This window comes from Oncorhynchus tshawytscha, linkage group LG18 (assembly GCF_018296145.1).
Source record: "Oncorhynchus tshawytscha isolate Ot180627B linkage group LG18, Otsh_v2.0, whole genome shotgun sequence".
In the NCBI taxonomy this organism is placed as follows: domain Eukaryota; kingdom Metazoa; phylum Chordata; class Actinopteri; order Salmoniformes; family Salmonidae; genus Oncorhynchus; species Oncorhynchus tshawytscha.
This window is the reverse complement of record NC_056446.1, coordinates 44,690,278-44,711,602: the sequence shown is the minus strand read 5'-3', so window position 1 is coordinate 44,711,602 and position 21,325 is coordinate 44,690,278.

Below are 21,325 nucleotides of genomic sequence, written 5' to 3'. Positions count from 1 at the left end.
GTGGTTAGAGGCAGGTATAGAGGCAGGTAGCCTAGTGGTTAGAGGCAGGTATAGAGGCAGGTAGTCTCCCTGACGATGACATTATGACAGTGGTTAGAGGCAGGTATAGGCATGTAGTCTAGTGGTTAGAGGAAGGTATAGAGGCAGGTAGTCTAGTGGTTAGAGGCAGGTAGCCTAGTGGTTAGAGGCAGGTATAGAGGCAGGTAGTCTAGTGGTTAGAGGCAGTTATAGAGGCAGGTAGTTTCCCTGACGATGACATTATGACAGTGGTTAGAGGCAGGTATAGAGGCAGGTAGCCTAGTGGTTAGAGGCAGGTATAGAGGCAGGTAGCCTAGTGGTTAGAGGCAGGTATAGAGGCAGGTAGCCTAGTGGTTAGAGGCAGGTATAGAGGCAGGTAGCCTAGTGGTTAGAGGCAGGTATAGAGGCAGGTAGTCTAGTGGTTAGAGGCAGGTATAGAGGCAGGTAGCCCAGTGGTTAGAGGCAAGTATAGAGGCAGGTAGTTTCCCTGAAGATGACATTATGATAGTGGTTAGAGGCAGGTATAGAGGCAGGTAGCCTAGTGGTTAGAGGCAGGTATAGAGGCAGGTAGCCTAGTGGTTAGAGGCAGGTATAGAGGCAGGTAGCCTAGTGGTTAGAGGCAGGTATAGAGGCAGGTAGCCTAGTGGTTAGAGGCAGGTATAGAGGCAGGTAGCCTAGTGGTTAGAGGCAGGTATAGAGGCAGGTAGTCTAGTGGTTAGAGGCAGGTATAGAGGCAGGTAGTTTCCCTGACGATGACATTATGACAGTGGTTAGAGGCAGGTATAGAGGCAGGTTGTCTAGTGGTTAGAGGCAAGTATAGAGGCAGGTAGTCTAGTGGTTAGAGGCAGGTATAGAGGCAGGTAGTCTAGTGGATAGAGGCAGGTATAGAGGCAGGTAGTTTCCCTGACGATGACATTATGACAGTGGTTAGAGGCAGGTATAGAGGCAGGTAGTCTAGTGGTTAGAGGCAGGTATAGAGGCAGGTAGCCTAGTGGTTAGAGGCAAGTATAGAGGCAGGTATCCTAGTGGTTAGAGGCAGGTATAGAGGGAGGTAGTCTAGTGGTTAGAGGTAGGTATAGAGGCAGGTAGTATCCCTGATGATGACATAATGACAGTGGTTAGAGGCAGGTATAGAGGCAGGAAGTCTAGTGGTTAGAGGCAAGTATAGAGGCAGGTAGTCTAGTGGTTAGAGGCAGGTATAGAGGCAGGTAGTCTAGTGGTTAGAGGCAGGTATAGAGGCAGGTAGTTTCCCTGACGATGACATTATGACAGTGGTTAGAGGCAGGTATAGAGTCAGGTAATCTAGTGGTTAGAGGCAGGTATAGAGGCAGGTAGTCTAGTGGTTAGAGGCAGGTATATAGGCATGTAGCCTAGTGGTTAGAGGCAAGTATAGAGGCAGGTATCCTAGTGGTTAGAGGCAGGTATAGAGGCAGGTAGCTTCCCTGACGATGACATTATGACAGTGGTTAGAGGCAGGTAGTCTAGTGGTTAGGAGCAGGTATAGAGGGAGGTAGTCTAGTGGTTAGAGGCAGGTATAGAGGCAGGTAGCCTCGTGGTTAGAGGCAGGTATAGAGGCAGGTAGTCTCCCTGACGATGACATTATGACAGTGGTTAGAGGCAGGTATATGCAGGTAGTCTAGTGGTTAGAGGCAGGTATAGGCAGGTAGTCTAGTGGTTAGAGGAAGGTATAGAGGCAGGTAGTCTAGTGGTTAGAGGCAGGTATAGAGGCAGGTAGCCTTGTGGTTAGAGGCAGGTATAGAGGGAGGTAGTCTCCCTGATGATGACATTATGACAGTGGTTAGAGGCAAGTATAGAGGCAGGTAGTCTAGTGGTTAGAGGCAGGTATAGAGGCAGGTAGTCTAGTGGTTAGAGGCAGGTATAGAGGCAGGTAGTCTAGTGGTTAGAGGCAGGTATAGAGGCAGGTAGTTTCCCTGACGATGACATTATGACAGTGGTTAGAGGCAGGTAGTCTAGTGGTTAGAGGCAGGTATAGAGGGAGGTAGTCTAGTGGTTAGAGGCAGGTATAGAGGGAGGTAGTCTAGTGGTTAGAGGCAGGTATAGAGGCAGGTAGCCTAGTGGTTAGAGGCAGGTATAGAGGCAGGTAGTCTCCCTGACGATGACATTATGACAGTGGTTAGAGGCAGGTATAGGCAGGTAGTCTAGTGGTTAGAGGCAGGTATAGAGGCAGGTAGCCTAGTGGTTAGAGGCAGGTATAGAGGCAGGTAGTCTAGTGGTTAGAGGCAGTTATAGAGGCAGGTAGTTTCCCTGAGATGACATTATGACAGTGGTTAGAGGCAGGTATAGAGACAGGTAGCCTAGTGGTTAGAGGCAGGTATAGAGGCAGGTAGTCTAGTGGTTAGAGGCAGGTATAGAGGCAGGTAGCCTAGTGGTTAGAGGCAAGTATAGAGGCAGGTAGCCTAGTGGTTAGAGGCAAGTATAGAGGCAGGTAGCCTAGTGGTTAGAGGCAGGTATAGAGGCAGGTTGTCTAGTGGTTAGAGGCAAGTATAGAGGCAGGTAGTCTAGTGGTTAGAGGCAGGTATAGAGGCAGGTAGTCTAGTGGTTAGAGGCAGGTATAGAGGCAGGTAGTTTCCCTGACGATGACATTATGACAGTGGTTAGAGGCAGGTATAGAGACAGGTAGCCTAGTGGTTAGAGGCAGGTATAGAGGCAGGTAGTCTAGTGGTTAGAGGCAGGTATAGAGGCAGGTAGCCTAGTGGTTAGAGGCAAGTATAGAGGCAGGTAGTCTCCCTGACGATGACATTATGACAGTGGTTAGAGGCAGGTATAGGCAGGTAGTCTAGTGGTTAGAGGAAGGAATAGAGGCAGGGAGTCTAGTGGTTAGAGGCAGGTATAGAGGCAGGTAGCCTAGTGGTTAGAGGCAGGTATAGAGGCAGGTAGTCTAGTGGTTAGAGGCAGGTATAGAGGCAGGTAGTCTCCTGATGATGACATTATGACAGTGGTTAGAGGCAAGTATAGAGGCAGGTAGTCTAGTGGTTAGAGGCAGGTATAGAGGCAGGTAGTCTAGTGGTTAGAGGCAGGTATAGAGGCAGGTAGTCTAGTGGTTAGAGGCAGGTATAGAGGCAGGTAGTTTCCCTGACGATGACATTATGACAGTGGTTAGAGGCAGGTAGTCTAGTGGTTAGAGGCAGGTATAGAGGGAGGTAGTCTAGTGGTTAGAGGCAGGTATAGAGGGAGGTAGTCTAGTGGTTAGAGGCAGGTATAGAGGCAGGTAGCCTAGTGGTTAGAGGCAGGTATAGAGGCAGGTAGTCTCCCTGACGATGACATTATGACAGTGGTTAGAGGCAGGTATAGGCAGGTAGTCTAGTGGTTAGAGGCAGGTATAGAGGCAGGTAGCCTAGTGGTTAGAGGCAGGTATAGAGGCAGGTAGTCTAGTGGTTAGAGGCAGTTATAGAGGCAGGTAGTTTCCCTGACGATGACATTATGACAGTGGTTAGAGGCAGGTATAGAGACAGGTAGCCTAGTGGTTAGAGGCAGGTATAGAGGCAGGTAGTCTAGTGGTTAGAGGCAGGTATAGAGGCAGGTAGCCTAGTGGTTAGAGGCAAGTATAGAGGCAGGTAGCCTAGTGGTTAGAGGCAAGTATAGAGGCAGGTAGCCTAGTGGTTAGAGGCAGGTATAGAGGCAGGTTGTCTAGTGGTTAGAGGCAAGTATAGAGGCAGGTAGTCTAGTGGTTAGAGGCAGGTATAGAGGCAGGTAGTCTAGTGGTTAGAGGCAGGTATAGAGGCAGGTAGTTTCCCTGACGATGACATTATGACAGTGGTTAGAGGCAGGTATAGAGGCAGGTAGTCTAGTGGTTAGAGGCAGGTATAGAGGCAGGTAGTCTAGTGGTTAGAGGCAGGTATAGAGGCAGGTAGCCTAGTGGTTAGAGGCAGGTATAGAGGCAGGTAGACTCCCTGACAATGACATTATGACAGATCTTCCTGGCTGCACACACACACACATGACCCTACTGTATTCATGCACACATCCACTCCGGACAATAAACTCATTCAATATTCACATTTTTGTGTTTTTCTCCAGATTTAAACCAGTTGAATCGATTCCGAACACGTCCTCCAACACAACATGCTTCCGGATAGAGAGAAGAGAGAGGGGAGAAGGAGAGAGGTATGAGGAGGGGAGGAGAGAGGAGGAGGGATGGAGAGGAGTAGAGAGGGGAGGAGAGGAGGGGAGAGGAGGAGAGAGGGAGAGGAGGAGAGGGAGGAGAGAGGAGGAGAGAGGCGGAGGAGAGAGGAGGAGAGAGGCAGAGGGAGAGGAGGAGAGAGAGGGAGGATAGAGAGGGAGGAGGAGAGGGAGGAGAGAGAGAGGAGAGAGAGGGAGGAGAGAGAGGGAGGAGAGAGAGGAGAGGGGGAGAGGGGAGAAGGAGAGAGGAGGAGAGGAGGAGAGAGAGGAGGAGAGAGGGAACGAGAGAGAGGAGGAGAGAGGGAATGAGAGAGAGGAGGAGAGGGGAACAAGGGAGAGGAGGAGAGAGAGGGAGGAGAGGGAGGAGAGAGGGAGGAGAGAGAGGTGAGGGGGAGAGAGGGGAGAAGGAGAGGGAGGAGGAGGGGGAGAGAGAGGGGAGAAGGAGAGGAGGAGAGGAGGAGAGAGAGGAGGAGAGGGGGAATGAGAGAGAGGAGGAGAGGGGGAAAGAGGGAGAGGAGGAGAGGAGGTGAGGGGGAACGAGAGAGGGGAGGTGAGGAGAGGAGAGAGAGGGAGGAGGAGTGAGAGGGAGGAGAGAGAGGAGAGGGGGAGAGAGGGGAGGGGGAGAGAGGGGAGAAGGAGAGAGGAGGAGAGGAGGAGAGAGGAGGAGAGGGGGAACGAGAGAGAGGAGGAGAGGGGGAGAGAGGGATAGTGTGTGTGTTTAAGGCAGTGCTGAGCGATTAGTGCTTTTTTTAATCTTGTTTTCCATTATTTTTATTATACACTCAACATTATGTAACAACACAGAATTAAACAATTCATACAAGTCTCCTGATGGTAGTGACTGCCCATGACTGCTTATCACTGAGACACTCTACAGGTACACACACAAACACACACACAATACATACATACAAGTCTCCTGATGGTAGTGACTGCCCATGACTGATTATCACTTATTAACCATAATTTATTCACAACTTTAATTCAATATTTCCGATGTTGTGTATATTACATTAGTTTTATTTGATGACTTGATCATCTCATCTCTATAGAGCTGCTGTCTGACACGTAGTAGTTCTTCATAGTAAATAAGGCCTCCTTTGATGACTGCCGTAAACCAACTATCAAATCACTTAGATGATGTATTTTCAGGTAGAGATACCTGACGAAACAACTCTCTCTTCTGTCTCTTTAAAGAAACACAGACCGGACAAGTAGCCGCGCAATGGATTATGGTCATCGTAGTTAATTACCATGTTTTTTCTGCACTTAAACTATGTGGAATATTGGCCTGTTGGAAACTATAACTCCCTACTATATCGCACAGCTTGGGCTTGAGCTGATTTATTTGGAGGGAAACTGTGCTGATGGATGACAAGAGAACAGACAGCCTGGTCTCATAGACAAGACGTAACACAGTTTCAGAGTGAGAGTAGCCTCGAGTCGCAGCCTGGTCTCAGACTAGACGTAACATAGTAAAGTAAATTCGGGAACACTTAGTATGATATGTTACGTTTGGTATGGTTACATAGAAGGTCAGAAGGTCTCATGCAACCATACGAAAGTAGGGTGGTTGGTCAGGGTGGATGGATGTGCACATAACGCGAACATCTAGCAACCCAAAGCTTAAGTGTTCAAGTCTTATCATGGACAACTTTGGCATTTAAGCAACTTTGCAACTACTTTCTAGCTACTTTACAACTACATCTAACCCATCCAATAACCCTTTAAACCTAACCTCTAGCCTAGCTTACGTTAGCCACCTAGCCAACGTTATTCACATAATTGTACAAATTGTAATTCGTAACCTTTCGAAAGATATGAATGATGGACATCAACAAATTATTACATACCATACGAAAATAAACATATAATAACAATTACTATGTCTACCCCTGAGTCCGGGCTGTAAGACAAGAGACCTACCTACTATGTCTACCCCTGAGTCCAGGCTGTAAGAGACCTACCTACTACATCTACCCCTGAGTCCAGGCTGGAAGACAAGAGACCTAACCTACTACGTCTACCCCTGAGTCCAGGCTGTAAGAGACCTACCTACTACGTCTACCCCTGAGTCCAGGCTGGAAGAGACCTACCTACTACGTCTACCCCTGAGTCCAGGCTGTAAGAGACCTACCTACTACGTCTACCCCTGAGTCCAGGCTGGAAGACAAGAGACCTACCTACTACGTCTACCCCTGAGTCCAGGCTGGAAGACAAGAGACCTACCTACTACGTCTACCCCTGAGTCCAGGCTGGAAGACAAGAGACCTACCTACTATGTCTACCCCTGAGTCCAGGCTGGAAGAGACCTACCTACTACGTCTACCCCTGAGTCCAGGCTGGAAGACAAGAGACCTACCTACTACGTCTACCCCTGAGTCCAGGCTGGAAGACAAGATACCTACCGAGTCCAGGCTGGAAGACAAGAGACGTCTACCCCCCTGAGTCCAGGCTGGAAGACAAGAGACCTACCTACTACGTCTACCCCTGAGTCCAGGCTGGAAGACAAGAGACCTACCTACTACGTCTACCCCTGAGTCCAGGCTGGAAGACAAGAGACCTACCTACTACGTCTACCCCTGAGTCCAGGCTGGAAGAGACCTACCTACTACGTCTACCCCTGAGTCCAGGCTGGAAGACAAGAGACCTACCTACTACGTCTACCCCTGAGTCCAGGCTGGAAGAGACCTACCTACTACGTCTACCCCTGAGTCCAGGCTGGAAGACAAGAGACCTACCTACTACGTCTACCCCTGAGTCCAGGCTGGAAGACAAGAGACCTAACCTACTACGTCTACCCCTGAGTCCGGGCTGGAAGAGACCGATGTGTGTTACATCGTCATGGGGAACATGTGTGTTACATAAATAGATATGAGAGTTGATCAAAACTGGACTTGAGGTAAATATGTGTAAACTCTCTCTCTCGTTACGGACAGACACAGCAACTCTCTCTCTCTCGTTACGGACAGACACAACAACTCTCTCTCCCTCTCGTTACGGACAGACACAACAACTCTCTCTCTCTCTCGTTACGGACAGACACAACAACTCTCTCTCTCTCGTTACAGACAGACACAGCAACTCTCTCGTTACAGAGTCCAGGCAACACAGCAACTCTCTCTCTCCCCTGAGTCCAGGCTGACAGACACAACAACTCTCTCTCTCTCTCCAGGCAGACAGACACAGACAACTCTCTCTCTCTACCCCTGAGTCCAGGCTGGAAGGACAGACAACTCTCTCTCTCCTGAGTACAGACAGAAGAACAACTCTCTCTCTTTCTCGCTCCTCTCCAGGCTGGAAGACAGATCCCCCCTACTACTCTCTCTCCTCTAAGCCAAGTCCTCACGTATTTATTGGCTGCGAGGCCCAACCTATTGGCTCCGAGGCCCAACCTGTTGGCTCCAGGCCCAACCTGTTGGCTCCGAGGCCCAACCTGTTGGCTCCGAGGCCCAACCTATTGGCCCCGAGGCCCAACCTAGTTGGCTCCGAGGCCCAACCTATTGGCCCGAGGCCCAGGCTGGGCCCCGAGGCCCAACCTATTGGCTCCAGAGGCCCAACCTATTGGCTCCGAGGCCCAGTATTGGCTCCGAGGGCCAACCTATTGGCTCCGAGGCCCAACCTATTGGCCCCGAGGCCCAACCTATTGGCCCCGAGGCCCAACCTATTGGCTCCGAGGCCCAACCTATTGGCTCCGAGGCCCAACCTATTGGCTCCGAGGCCCAACCTGAGTTGGCTCCGAGGCCCAACCTATTGGCCCCGAGGCCCAACCTATTGGCTCCGAGGCCCAACCTATTGGCTCCGAGGCCCAACCTATTGGCTCCGAGGGCCAACCTATTGGCTCCGAGGCCCAACCTATTGGCTCCGAGGGCCAACCTATTACAGGAACCATTTGGGACTCGCGGTGTCACTAGGGCCAGTATCCAACGCTGATTGAGAAAGAGCTTTTAAATTAGGCTTATCGTCATGGTGATTGTGTGAGCTAAGCTGAATTAGGCGGTAAACAAACTACTAATGAACACACACACACACACACACACACACACACACACACACACACACACACACACACACGCTCACACAGAGAGACAGACAGACAAACAGACCAAGACAGAAACACACACATAGACAGACACACACACAGACACACAGATAGACACACACACACACACACACACACACACACACACACACACACACAGACAGACACACACAAAGACACACACAGACACACACACAGACACAGACACACACACAGACACACACACACACACACACACACACACAAAGATAGACACACACGCTCACACAGAGAGAACGACAGACAAACAGACCAAGACAGACAAACACACACGCTCAGAAAGACAGACAGACAGACACACACGCTCAGAAAGACAGACAGACACACACGCTCAGAAAGACAGACAGACACACACGCTCAGAAAGACAGACACACACGCTCAGAAAGACATACAGACAGACACACACGCTCAGAAAGACAGACAGACACACACGCTCAGAAAGACAGACAGACAGACACACACGCTCAGACAGACAGACAGACACACACGCTCAGACAGACACACACGCTCAGACAGACAGACACACACGCTCAGAAAGACAGACAGACACACACGCTCAGAAAGACAGACAGACACACACACTCAGAAAGACAGACAGACAGACACACACGCTCAGAAAGACAGACAGACACACACGCTCAGAAAGACAGACAGACAGACACACACGTTCAGACAGACAGACAGACACACACGCTCAGACAGACACACACGCTCAGACAGACACACACGCTCAGACAGACAGACACACACGCAGACAGACACACACGCTCAGACAGACAGGCACACACACAAACAGACACATACAAGAACACACACACACACAGATAGACACACACAGACAGACACACACGCTCAGACAGACAGACAGACACACACGCTCAGACAGACACACACAGACAGACACGCTCAGACAGACATACACGCAGACAGACACACACGCAGACACACAGAGCTGACGGGTATTTACACTCAGGTAGGAGCAGGCTTTTACTTTGCCATGTAACAACGTGGGTCTGTGTGTGTGTAGCTTCCTCAACAAGAGGGAGAGGAGGAAGTTTGTGTTGAAGTCAATTATAATCTGGTTAAAGAGATATGTTCTAGAATGGTGTGTTCAACATGTAGAATCATGGTGTAGAATGGTGTGTTCAACATGTAGAATCATGGTGTAGAATGGTGTGTTCAACATGTAGAATCATGGTGTAGAATGGTGTGTTCAACATGTAGAATCATGGTGTAGAATGGTGTGTTCAACATGTAGAATCATGGTCTAGAATGGTGTGTTCAACATGTAGAATCATGGTGTAGAATGGTGTGTTCAACATGTAGAATCATGGTGTAGAATGGTGTGTTCAACATGTAGAATCATGGTGTAGAATGGTGTGTTCAACATGTAGAATCATGGTCTAGAATGGTGTGTTCAACATGTAGAATCATGGTCTAGAATGGTGTGTTCAACATGTAGAATCATGGTGTAGAATGGTGTGTTCAACATGTAGAATCATGGTGTAGAATGGTGTGTTCAACATGTAGAATCATGGTGTAGAATCATGGTGTAGAATGGTGTGTTCAACATGTAGAATCATGGTGTAGAATCATGGTGTAGAATGGTGTGTTCAACATGTAGAATCATGGTGTAGAATGATGTGTTCAACATGTAGAATCATGGTGTAGAATGGTGTGTTCAACATGTAGAATCATGGTGTAGAATCATGGTGTAGAATGGTGTGTTCAACATGTAGAATCATGGTCTAGAATGGTGTGTTCAACATGTAGAATCATGGTGTAGAATGGTGTGTTCAACATGTAGAATCATGGTGTAGAATGGTGTGTTCAACATGTAGAATCATGGTGTAGAATGGTGTGTTCAACATGTAGAATCATGGTGTAGAATGGTGTGTTCTAACCCCTAAAATAGGTTGTGTTGTAGTGTGCTGTGGTGTCTTGTGGTGTGCTGTGCTGTGTTGTGTTGTGCTGTGCTGTGGTGTGTAGTGCTGTGGTGTGGTGTGCTGTGGTGTGGTGTGCTGTGGTGTGGTGTGCTGTGTTGTGGTGTGCTGTGGTGTGCTGTGTTGTGGTGTGCTGTGTTGTGCTGTGTTGTGTTGTGTTGTGGTGTGCTGTGGTGTGCTGTGGTGTGCTGTGGTGTGTTGTGGTGTGCTGTGGTGTGCTGTGGTGTGTTGTGGTGTGTTGTGGTGTGTCGTGGTGTGCTGTGGTGTGTTGTGGTGTGCTGTGGTGTGTCGTGGTGTGTCGTGGTGTGTTGTGGTGTGTGTTGTGGTGTGCTGTGGTGTGTTGTGGTGTGTCGTGGTGTGTCGTGGTGTGCTGTGGTGTGTTGTGGTGTGCTGTGTTGTCGTGTGTCGTGGTGTGTCGTGGTGTGTTGTGGTGTGTCGTGGTGTGTTGTGGTGTGTGTTGTGGTGTGTTGTGGTGTGTTGTGGTGTGCCGTGGCGTGTTGTGGTGTGTTGTGGTGTGTTGTGGTGTGTTGTGGTGTGTCGTGGTGTGTCGTGGTGTGTCATGGTGTGTCGTGGTGTGTTGTGTGTTGTGGTGTGTTGTGGTGTGTTGTGGTGTGTCGTGGTGTGTTGTGGTGTGTTGTGTGTAGTGGTGTGTTGTGTGTTGTGGGGTGTTGTGGTGTGTCGTGGTGTGTTGTGGTGTGCTGTGTCGTGGTGTGTCGTGGTTTGTTGTGGTGTGTCGTGGTGTGTTGTGGTGTGCTGTGTCGTGGTGTGTCGTGGTTTGTTGTGGTGTGTTGTGGTGTGTCGTGGTGTGTTGTGGTGTGTGTGTGTTGTGGTGTGTCGTGGTGTGTTGTTGTGTGTTGTGGTGTGTTGTGGTGTGTTGTGGTGTGTCGTGGTGTGTTGTGGTGTGTCGTGGTGTGTTGTGGTGTGCTGTGTTGTGGTGTGTTGTGGTGTGTTGTGTGTTGTGGTGTGTTGTGGTGTGTCGTGGTGTGTCGTGGTGTGTCGTGGTGTGTCGTGGTGTGTTGTGTGTTGTGGTGTGTTGTGGTGTGTTGTGGTGTGTCGTGGTGTGTTGTGGTGTGTTGTGTGTAGTGGTGTGTTGTGTGTTGTGGTGTGTTGTGGTGTGTCGTGGTGTGTTGTGGTGTGCTGTGTCGTGGTGTGTCGTGGTTTGTTGTGGTGTGTCGTGGTGTGTTGTGGTGTGCTGTGTCGTGGTGTGTCGTGGTTTGTTGTGGTGTGTTGTGGTGTGTCGTGGTGTGTTGTGGTGTGTTGTGTGTTGTGGTGTGTCGTGGTGTGTTGTGGTGTGTTGTGTGTTGTGGTGTGTTGTGGTGTGTCGTGGTGTGTTGTGTGTGTTGTGGTGTGTCGTGGTGTGTTGTGGTGTGTTGTGGTGTGCTGTGTTGTGGTGTGTTGTGGTGTGTTGTGGTGTGTTGTGGTGTGTTGTGGTGTGTTGTGGTGTGTCGTGGTGTGTGCGTGGTTTGTTGTGGTGTGTCGTGGTGTGTTGTGGTGTGCTGTGTCGTGGTGTGTCGTGGTTTGTTGTGGTGTGTTGTGGTGTGTTGTGGTGTGTTGTGTGTTGTGGTGTGTTGTGGTGTGCTGTGGTGTGTTGTGGTGTGCTGTGTTGTGGTGTGTTGTGGTGTGTTGTGGTGTGTTGTGGTGTGTCGTGGTGTGTGTGGTGTGTTGTGGTGTGCTGTGTTGTGCTGTGTTGTGTTATGGTGTTGTGGTGTGCTGTGGTGTGTCATGGTGTGTTGTGCTGTGTTGTGTTATGGTGTTGTGGTGTGCTATGGTGTGTCATGGTGTGTTGTGCTGTGTTGTGTTATGGTGTTGTGGTGTGCTGTGGTGTGCTGTGTTGTGCTGTGTTGTGTTATGGTGTTGTGGCGTGTTATGGTGTTGTGGTGTGCTGTGGTGTGTCATGGTGTGTTGTGCTGTGTTGTGTTATGGTGTGTTGTGTTATGGTGTTGTGGTGTGCTGTGGTGTGTCATGGTGTGTTGTGCTGTGTTGTGTTATGGTGTTGTGGTGTGCTGTGGTGTGTCATGGTGTGCTGTGTTGTGTTATGGTGTTGTGGTGTGCTGTGGTGTGTCATGGTGTGTTGTGTTGTGTTGTGGTGTTGTGGTGTGTCATGTTGTGCTGTGTTGTGTTATGTGTTGTGGTGTGCTGTGGTGTGTTGTGGTGTGTTGTGGTGTGGTGTGGTGTGTGTGGTGTGTTGTGGTGTGGTGTGGTGTTGTGGTGTGTTGTGGTGTGTTGTGGTGTGTTGTGGTGTGCTGTGTTGTGTTATGGTGTTGTGGTGTGTCATGGTGTGTTGTGCTGTGTGGTGTTGTGGTGTGTTGTGGTGTGGTGTGTGTGTTATGGTGTGTTGTGCTGTGTTGTGGTGTGGTGTGTTGTTGTGGTGTGTTGTGGTGTGTTGTGGTGTGTTGTGGTGTGCTGTGTTGTGTTATGGTGTTGTGGTGTGTCATGGTGTGTTGTGCTGTGTGGTGTTGTGGTGTGTTGTGGTGTGTCATGGTGTGTTGTGCTGTGTTGTGTTATGGTGTTGTGGTGTGCTGTGGTGTGGTGTGGTGTGGTGTTGTGGTGTGGTGTGGTGTGGTGTTGTGGTGTGGTGTGGTGTGGTGTGTTATGGTGTTGTGGTGTGTCATGGTGTGTTGTGCTGTGTGGTGTTGTGGTGTGTTGTGGTGTGGTGTGGTGTGTTATGGTGTGTTGTGCTGTGTTGTGGTGTGGTGTGTTGTTGTGGTGTGTTGTGGTGTGTTGTGGTGTGTTGTGGTGTGTTGTGGTGTGTTGTGGTGTGCTGTGTTGTGTTATGGTGTTGTGGTGTGTCATGGTGTGTTTGTGCTGTGTTGTGTTATGGTGTTGTGGTGTGCTGTGCTGTGGTGTGGTGTGGTGTGGTGTTGTGCTGTGGTGTGGTGTGGTGTGGTGTGGTGTGGTGTTGTGGTGTGGTGTGGTGTGGTGTGGTGGTGGTGTGGTGTGGTGTGGTGTGGTGGTGTGGTGTGGTGTGGTGTGGTGTAGTGTGGTGTTGTGGTGTGTTGTGGTGTGTTGTGGTGTGGTGTGGTGTGGTGTGGTGTGGTGTTGTGGTGTGGTGTGGTGTGGTGTGGTGTGGTGTGGTGTTGTGGTGTGTTGTGGTGTGGTGTGGTGTGTTATGGTGTGGTGTGGTGTGTCGTGGTGTGTTATGGTGTGTTATGGTGTGCTGTCTTACGGTACGCTCAGTATATGTAGCAGAAAGGACTTCCTCCCTTACAACGTCTCCATGATGATGTCTCCATGACGATGACAACATTATGATATGTCATTACTGCCTGTACCCGTGAAGAGGGAGAGAAAATGAGGTGGAAACTGAGCTGCACTTCCTAACCTTCTGCCCAATGTAGGACCATATTAGAGACACATATTTCCCTCAGATTACACAGATCCACAAAGAATTCAAAAACAAACCCAATTTTGATAAACTCCCATATCTACTGGGTGAAATTCCACAGTGTGCCATCACAGCAGCAAGATTTGTGACCTGTTGCCACGAGAAAAGGGCAACCAGTGAAGAACAAACACCATTGTAAATACAACCCATATTTATGCTTGTTTATTTTATCTTGTGTCCTTTACCATTTGTACATTGTTAAAACACTGTATATATATATCATCCCAGGACTGAGGGGCATGGAACCTCTAGAACCAACCAGTCCTAACTCAGAGGAGACCCGTGGAACCTCTAGAACCAACCAGTCCTAACTCAGAGGAGACCCGTGGAACCTCTAGAACCAACCAGTCTTAACTCAGAGGAGACCCGTGGAACCTCTAGAACCAACCAGTCCTAACTCAGAGGAGACCCATGGAACCTCTAGAACCAACCAGTCCTAACTCAGAGGATACCTGTGGAACCTCTAGAACCAACCAGTCCTAACTCAGAGACCTGTGGAACCTCTAGAACCAAATAGTCCTAAATCAGAGGAGACCCGTGGAACCTCTAGAACCAACCAGTCTTAACTCAGAGGAGACCCGTGGAACCTCTCCTCTAGAACCAACCAGTACTAACTCAGAGGAGACCAGTGGAACCTCTAGAACCAACCAGTCTTAACTCAGACCTGTGAACCTCTAGAACCAACCAGTCTTAACTCAGAGGAGACCCGTGGAACCTCTCCTCTAGAACCAACCAGTCCTAACTCAGAGGAGACCCATGGAACCTCTGGAACCAACCAGTCTTAACTCAGAGACCTGTGGAACTTCTAGAACCAACCAGTCCTAACTCAGAGGAGACCCGTAGAACCTCTAGAACCAACCAGTCTTAACTCAGAGGAGACCCGTAGAACCTCTAGAACCAACCAGTCTTAACTCAGAGGAGACCTGTGGAACCTCTAGAACCAACCAGTCCTAACTCAGAGGAGACCAGTGGAACATCCAGTTTAGAGTCTTATAGTTACTAGATTTCTAATTTAGAAGTGATGTGAGATCGTATGGGAGTTTCTGCTTTGTATATGAATAATAGCCAATCAATAGAATTACAGTAATTAGACACCTTTACTTTTTCAAAATGTTGTTACGTTACAGCCTTATTCTAAAACGGATTAAATAAAACATTTTCCCTCAACAATCTACACACAATACCCCATAATGACATCACAATACCCCATAATGACATCACAATACCCCATAATGACATCACAATACCTCATAATGACAAAGCAAAAACATGTTTTTTGGATTTTTTTGCAAATGTATAAACATAAAAAACAGAAGTACCTTATTTACATAAGTATTCAGACCCTTTGCTATGAGACTTGAAATTGAGCTCAGCTGCATCTTGTTACCATTGATCATCCTTGAGATGTTTCTACAACTTGATTAGAGTCCACCTGTGGTCAATTCAATTGATTGGACATGATTTGGAAAGACACACACCTGTCTATATAAGGTCCCACAGTTGACAGGTGCATGTCAGAGCAAAAACCAAGTCATGAGGTTGAAGGAATTGTCCATAGAGCTCCGAGACAGGATTGTGTTGAGGCACAGATCTGGGGAAGGGTACTAAAACATTTCTGCTGCATTGAAGGTCCCCAAGAACACAGTGGCCTCCATCATTCTTAAATGGAAGAAGTTTGGAACCACTAAGACTCTTCCTAGAGCTGGCCGAACGGCCAAACTGAGCAATCGGGGGAGAAGGGCCTTGGTCAGGGAGGTGACCAAGAACCCAATGGTCACTGACAGCACTCCAGAGTTCCTCTGTGGAGATGGGAGAACCTTCCAGAAGGACAACCATCTCTGCAGCAATGAGGCCTTTATGGTAGAGCGGCCAGACGGAAGCCACTCCTCAGTAAAGGGACACGACAGCTCGCCAAAAGGCACCTAAAGGACTCTGACCATGAGAAAAAAGATTCTTGTCTGATGAACCCAAGATTGAACTAATTGGCCTGAATGCCAAGCGTTATGTCTGGAGGAAACCTGGCACCATACCTACGGTGAAGCATGGTGGTGACAGCATCATGTTGTGGGGATGTTTTTCAGCAGCAGAGACTGGGAGACTTGTCAGGTGAAAAGATGAACAGAGCAAAGAACAGAGAGATCCTTGATGAAAACCTGCTCCAGAGCACTCAGGACCTCAGACTGGGGTGAAGGTTCACCTTCCAACAGGACAATGACCCTAAGCACACAGCCAAGACAATGCAGGAGTGTCTTCGGGACAAGTCTCTGAGTATCCTTGAGTGGCCCAGCCAGACTTGAACCCGATCTAACATCTTCGGAGAGACCTGAAAATAGCTGCGCAGCGACAATCTCCATCCAACCTGACAGAGGTTCAGAGGATCTGCAGAGAAGAATGGGAGAAACTCCCCAAATACAGGTGTGCCAAGCTTGTAGCATCAAACCCAAGAAGACTGAAGGCTGGAATCACTGCCTAAAGTAAAGGGTCTGAACACTTTCTGCTTTGTATATAAGAGACAATGATGTGTACGGAAGTCATCACCAGTGATAAAATGCAAGGCTGAGTGGTAGACTGAATCTAGAGGGTTTAAACACAGAGGCTGAATCTATAGGGTTTAAACACAGAGGCTGAGTGGTAGACTGAATCTAGAGGGTTTAAACACAGAGGCTGAGTGGTAGACTGAATCTAGAGGGTTTAAACACAGAGGCTGAGTGGTAGACTGAATCTAGAGGGTTTATTAAACACAGAGGCTGAGTGGTAGACTGAATCTAGAGGGTTTATTAAACACAGAGGCTGAGTGGTAGACTGAATCTAGAGGGTTTATTAAACACAGAGGCTGAGTGGTTTATAAACACAGACTGAATCTAGAGGGTTTATTAAACACAGAGGCTGAGTGGTAGACTGAATCTAGAGGGTTTATTAAACACAGAGGCTGAGTGGTAGACTGAAATCTAGAGGTTTAAACACAGAGGCTGAGTGGTAGACTGAATCTAGAGGGTTTTAAACACAGAGGCTGAGTGGTAGACTGAATCTAGAGGGTTTAAACACAGAGGCTGAATCTAGAGGTTTAAACACAGAGGCAGGTAGACTGAATCTAGAGGGCTTAAACACAGAGGCTGAGTGGTAGACTGAATCTAGAGGGTTTAAACACAGAGGCTGAGTGGTAGACTGAATCATTTCACAGAGGCTGATCAGTGTCATTTAAACAAAGGCTGAGTGGTTTAAGACTGAATCTTTTAAACACAGAGGCTGATTCTTACTTTATTTTTACTTTTATTATTGGAAACACAGAGGCTGAGTGGTAGACAGGGTTTAAACACAGACAATTTCTTCTTAAATCAACCATACAGTAAATCCCCAATTTCTTCTTAAATCAACCATACAGTAAATCCCCTCGTAGCAGAGCGCATGGAAGCGTGTTGTGTGCAACAGGCAGAGGCAATTGAATGGAAGCTTCGATTTATTTTATTTTATTGCTAAAACCATTACATTGAAGCCTGTCTATCTATGGGTAACAGCAGAACCAGCTGCTTGGGGTTGACGTGTTGTTGTGGCCCAGCTGCTTGGGGTTGACGTGTTGTTGTGGCCCAGCTGCTTGGGGTTGACGTGTTGTTGTGGCCCACCTGCTTGGGGTTGACGTGTTGTTGTGGCCCACCTGCTTGGGGTTGACGTGTTGTTGTGGCCCAGCTGCTTGGGGTTGACGTGTTGTTGTGGCCCAGCTGCTTGGGGTTGACGTGACCCACCTGCTTGTTGTTGTGGCCCAGCTGCTTGGGGTGATTTGACCCAGCTTAGGATGTTCAATGGTTGTTTTATTAGATGTTCAATGGTTGTTTTGGGGGAAAGGAGAATAAAAATAGTTGCTAGGATGTTTATATGACCACAAACCATTCTACACAGGACAAATCTATAGGGAGGGTGGAATCGCTAACATGTGTGTGTGTGTGTGTGTGTGTGTGTGTGTGTGTGTGTGTGGTCATATGAAGTGGTTGAAAGCTGTGTGTATGTACAGTATGTGTGTGTGTGGGCATATGTGTCTATTCAAGCCCTGTAGATCAAGCCCTGTAGAGTACATGCCCTGTAGAGTACATGCCCAGTAGAGTACATGCCCAGTAGAGTACATGCCCTGTAGAGGACATGCCCTGTAGAGGACATGCCCTGTAGAGGACATGCCCTGTAGAGTACATGCCCTGTAGAGTACATGCCCTGTAGAGTACATGCCCTGTAGAGGACAAGCCCTGTAGAGTACATGCCCTGTAGAGTACATGCCCTGTAGAGTACATGCCCTGTAGAGTACATGCCCTGTAGAGTACATGCCCAGTAGATCAAGCCCTGTAGATCAAGCCCTGTAGTTCAGTGGTCACCAAACTTGAGTCAAGATTACTTTCGGAGTCAAAAAGCAAGCTGAGAACTACCGCTCTGATTTAAATTTTTTAACATGATAAAACATTTCAGCCTATGTAATATTATTAAAAACAGTTGTGTAGGAATGAGGTTTGTGCAGTCGACCTAATGCATTATTACCTCATATTGGCTATATGCCTGGTCTGCCAATATCATTGTTCTCAGAACATATTATATTTCAACACTCGAGCTTTGATAACAAAATAGATCCGTTTTTGTATCACTTGTGAGACACAGCTGAGCATAAATTGAAATAAATTATTTCACCGGAGTAATGGTACCTGCATTTGATGGTGAGTCTCAGCAGAGGGAGGGAGAGCGCAACAGAGGGTGTGACTCTCACGGTACAATCTCTCTCTTTCCCTCCGGTGAGACTAACTAGGGAGGTAACACCGTCCAAACTCCAGTCTCACCGTATTACTTCTGCCTCATGTCCAGATTCCTGTTGTTCATATGACCAGAGGAAGGGAAATATTCCTCGATGTTAAAATAAACACGACGAGCTGCTAATGACAACAACAGTTGGAGACCTATCGAGACGCTACTCATTCAGAGAGGAAGTAGGAAGAAGCGTTTTTATGTTTTGTAAAAGTGTTGAAAAAAAACAAAACAGTGTTGACAGTGCAGAGTAAAGACCCAGTGTTGACAGTGCAGAGTAAAGACCAGTGTTGACAGTGCAGAGTAAAGACCAGTGTTGACAGTGCAGAGTAAAGACCAGTGTTGACAGTGCAGTGTTGACAGTAAAAAGACCCAGTGTTGACAGTGCAGAGTAAAGACCAGTGTTGACAGTGCAGAGTAAAGACCAGTGTTGACAGTGCAGAGTAAAACCCAGTGTTGACAGTGCAGAGTAAAGACCAGTGTTGACAGTGCAGAGTAAAGACCCAGTGTTGACAGTGCAGAGTAAAACCAGTGTTGACAGTGCAGAGTAAAACCAGTGTTGACAGTGCAGAGTAAAACCAGTGTTGACAGTGCAGAAAACCCAGTAAAGACCCAGTGTTGACAGTGCAGAGTAAAGACCCAGTGTTGACAGTGCAGAGTAAAGACCAGTGTTGACAGTGCAGAGGAAAACCCAGTGTTGACAGTGCAGAGGAAAACCCAGTGTTGACAGTGCAGAGTAAAGACCCAGTGTTGACAGTGCAGAGTAAAGACCCAGTGTTGACAGTGCAGAGTAAAGACCAGTGTTGACAGTGCAGAGTAAAGACCAGTGTTGACAGTGCAGAGTAAAGACCAGTGTTGACAGTGCAGAGTAAAGACCCAGTGTTGACAGTGCAGAGTAAAGACCAGTGTTGACAGTGCAGAGTAAAGACCAGTGTTGACAGTGCAGAGTAAAGACCAGTGTTGACAGTGCAGAGTAAAGACCAGTGTTGACAGTGCAGAGTAAAGACCAGTGTTGACAGTGCAGAGTAAAGACCAGTGTTGACAGTGCAGAGTAAAGACCAGTGTTGACAGTGCAGAGTAAAGACCAGTGTTGACAGTGCAGAGTAAAGACCAGTGTTGACAGTGCAGAGTAAAGACCAGTGTTGACAGTGCAGAGTAAAGACCAGTGTTGACAGTGCAGAGTAAAGTAAAGAAAGACCAGTGTTGACAGTGCAGAGTAAAGACCCAGTGTTGACAGTGCAGAGTAAAGACCCAGTGTTGACAGTGCAGAGTAAAGACCAGTGTTGACAGTGCAGAAAACCAGTGTTGACAGTAAAACCAGTGTTGACAGTGCAGAGTAAAGACCCAGTGTTGAAAGTAAAGACCAGTGTTGACAGTGCAGAGTAAAGACCAGTGTTGACAGTGCAGAGTAAAGACCAGTGTTGACAGTGCAGAGTAAAGACCCAGTGTTGACAGTGCAGAGTAAAGACCCAGTGTTGACAGTGCAGAGTAAAGACCCAGTGTTGACAGTGCAGAGTAAAGACCCAGTGTTGACAGTGCAGAGTAAAACCAGTGTTGACAGTGCAGAGTAAAGACCAGTGTTGACAGTGCAGAGTAAAGACCAGTGTTGACAGTGCAGAGTAAAGACCAGTGTTGACAGTGCAGAGTAAAACCCAGTGTTGACAGTGCAGAGTAAAACCCAGTGTTGACAGTGCAGAGTAAAGACCCAGTGTTGACAGTGCAGAGTAAAGACCCAGTGTTGACAGTGCAGAGTAAAGACCAGTGTTGACAGTGCAGAGTAAAACCAGTGTTGACAGTGCAGAGTAAAACCAGTGTTGACAGTGCAGAGTAAAGACCAGTGTTGACAGTGCAGAGTAAAGACCAGTGTTGACAGTGCAGAGTAAAACCCAGGGTTGACAGTGCAGAGTAAAACCCAGTGTTGACAGTGCAGAGTAAAACCCAGTGTTGACAGTGCAGAGTAAAGACCCAGTGTTGACAGTGCAGAGTAAAACCCAGTGTTGACAGTGCAGAGTAAAACCCAGTGTTGACAGTGCAGAGTAAAACCCAGTGTTGACAGTGCAGAGTAAAACCCAGTGTTGACAGTGCAGAAAACCCAGTAAAGACCAGTGTTGAAAGTGCAGAGTAAAGACCCAGTGTTGACAGTGCAGAGTAAAGACCCAGTGTTGACACAGTGCAGAGTAAAGACCCAGTGTTGACAGTACAGAGTAAAGACCAGTGTTGACAGTGCAGAGTAAAGACCCGTGTTGACAGTGCGGAGTAAAACCCAGTGTTGACAGTCCGGAGTAAAACCCAGTGTTGACAGTGCAGAGTAAAGACCCAGTGTTGACAGTGCAGAGTAAAGACCAGTGTTGACAGTGCAGAGTAAAGACCAGTGTTGACAGTCCGTGTTGAGTAAAAAGACCAGGGTTGACAGTCCGGAGTAAAACCCAGTGTTGACAGTGCAGAGTAAAGACCAGTGTTGACAGTGCAGAGTAAAGACCAGTGTTGACAGTGCAGAGTAAAGACCAGTGTTGACAGTCCGGAGTAAAACCCAGTGTTGACAGTGCAGAGTAAAACCCAGTGTTGACAGTGCAGAGTAAAGACCAGTGTTGACAGTCCGGAGTAAAACCCAGTGTTGACAGTGCAGAGGAAAACCCAGTGTTGACAGTGCAGAGTAAAGACCCAGTGTTGACAGTGCAGAGTAAAGACCCAGTGTTGAGTAAAGACCCAGTGTTGACAGTACAGAGTAAAGACCAGTGTTGACAGTGCAGAGTAAAGACCTGTGTTGACAGTGCAGAGTAAAACCCAGTGTTGACAGTCCGGAGTAAAACCCAGTGTTGACAGTGCGGAGTAAAACCCAGTGTTGACAGTGCAGAGTAAGACCCAGTGTTGACAGTGCAGAGTAAAGACCCAGTGTTGACAGTGCAGAGTAAAACCCAGTGTTGTCAGTGAAGAGTAAAACACAGTGTTGACAGTGGAGAGTAAAACCAGTGTTGACAGTG